Consider the following 2068-nt stretch of genomic DNA (forward strand, 5'->3'; position numbering starts at 1 on the left):
CAGACAGTGGGACGTGAGACGGAGGGCGCTGGGACGTTATGGCGAACCTTACGGGCAACAACTACTCGTCGTGCACACTACACGGCACGTGTCAACTTCAGTCATGCTGCCCAGTCAGTGATGGCTCCAAAGGCAAAGCCTTCTGAAGTAGTATGATAACTAAATACTTGAACTACTTGAATCAAGGACTTAGGTGCACGACTGTTTCCACCATGTCCGGGTTGCACGGCTTACTAATAGTAATACTGAAGAGTACATAACCCCCATTATGTACTCTTGCTAAGCCTACTCGTAGTTGTAGTTGTGGGTAGGTTGAAGAGAAGCTTACTTGACCCGGGTGAGAAGCTATTTTTGGAACTGGTCCAACTGGACCCTGTTGGTACTGGGCGATTTTCAAACTGAGTGCTATACGCAGTCAATGTGACTACCGGTATGCAAGAGTAGAACAAGTTTGGCAAGCTGCTACACTACACTCTACAGTGCTAGAGTACATACAGGTACATGCACTTCATAAGGCTGAAATGGAACAAGGCAATATTTCCGTTGCTAGTCAGACTGAGAGTCCTATCTATTCATCCAGTCATCACTGGGGACAACCATGATAATAATACCTTCAATGGCTTCATACCTAGGCTAGGGTTAGTATGGCTATAGCGTATAGGATTCGGAGTCCGAGCGAGACAAAACAGGCGTGGCAACTGAGCGCAGCAGGTGAAGGTGTCAAGATTCAAGAAGGTGGCTGCTCCTAAATAATTATCACCGATGCCGTGTAGTTCTCGGAAGTGCGGGGTGATGATGTCACGTTGTACTGAGAACTTGAGTGAGAAGAGTATGATGTCTGTGATGTGTATCTATATTCATTACGTCATAGTTGTACTGAGAAAAGTATGATGTCTGATGAGTGATGACCTGGGGTGTGAAATTATGCTGGGAAGGCTAGTGCGGAGATTTGATGAAAACACGAAAGCAAAGGAACTGGCAAGATCACACACGTACACTGTACGCACCCACGCGCGGGGGGCGGGGCTGTGTGTGTGTGTGTGTGTGTGTGTTTGTGTGTGTGTGTTTGTGTGTGTGTGTGTGTGTGTGTGTGTGTGTGTGTGTGTGTGTGTGTGTGTGTGTGTGTGTGTGTACGGTGTGTGTTTCAGCGTGTGTGTGTTTGTGTGTGTGTTTGTGTGTGTGTTTGTGTGTGTGTGTGTGTGTGTGTGTGTGTTTCAGTGTGTGTGTGTGTGTGTGTGTGTGTGTGTGTGTGTTTCAGCGTTTGTGTGTGTGTGTGTGTGTGCTCTTCAACGGGATTTGCAGCGGCTCTCTGTCTTCCACCACCGATACATCCGCTCGATCATGGGAGTGTCTCGCCAAGAATGCTGGGATGACCACATCACCAATCACCAACTACGCGTGAGGTGGGGTGATCCCGACACCATCCGCACGAAGGTGGAGCAACGCCGCCTTGAATGGCTCGGACATGTTGCTCGGATGGAGGACCACCGGCTGCCGAAGCAAGTGCTCTTTGGCACGCTTCCGTCGCGTCGCCCAGCTCATGGCCCTCGTCGGCGCTGGAAGGATTGTATTGTGTCTGACCTTCGTTCTCGCGGCCTCGAGGGGGAATGGCGAGCTGAATGCGAGTCGCGTTCCACCTGGCGCTCGGCGTACTCAGCACCGGTAGATGCCCAGCATCCCACCCCTCCCGTCACCTGCTACACCTGCGACCGACAGTTTGCACGCCCCAGTGATCGCGCACGCCACAAGTGTAGGGTTCAGCGTGCGAAGCCGGTTGCGGAGCAGAAAGGTGCATGCCAGTGTGGAGAGTGTGGCCGTTGGCTGAAGTCCCGTGGGGGTCTGGCAAGGCACAAGTGTACTTACCCCCAGTCAGCAGTCGGTGCGCCCCTGCCGCTGTGCTGCGTCGCTCACTGCCAGGCTTGTGACCGCTGCTTTGCGTCTACACGCGGCCGCGCCCGTCATCGCTGCTCACGGACTTGTAGTCGTCCGACCGTTCAGGACCGTCAGGGTTTCGTATGTGCTCCCGCTGATTTCGCTTACCGCATCACCTGGATCGTCACAGGGCTGT

The 2068-nt window shown here is 52.8% G+C and overlaps 1 protein-coding gene across 1 annotated transcript in view; it reads right to left on the reverse strand.

Annotated features, from left to right (window-relative positions):
• LOC135808158 (uncharacterized) overlaps positions 1-196 on the reverse strand; it is a 25257-nt gene extending 25061 nt beyond the window's left edge. The window contains exon 1 of the mRNA XM_065321305.1: positions 1-196. This exon is cut by the window's left edge and continues 364 nt beyond it. The gene's annotated coding sequence lies outside the window, so the exon portion shown is untranslated.
• Positions 197-2068: the final 1872 nt, after the last annotated feature.

This window comes from Sycon ciliatum, chromosome 2, assembly GCF_964019385.1.
Source record: "Sycon ciliatum chromosome 2, ocSycCili1.1, whole genome shotgun sequence".
NCBI classification, from domain to species: Eukaryota; Metazoa; Porifera; class Calcarea; order Leucosolenida; family Sycettidae; genus Sycon; species Sycon ciliatum.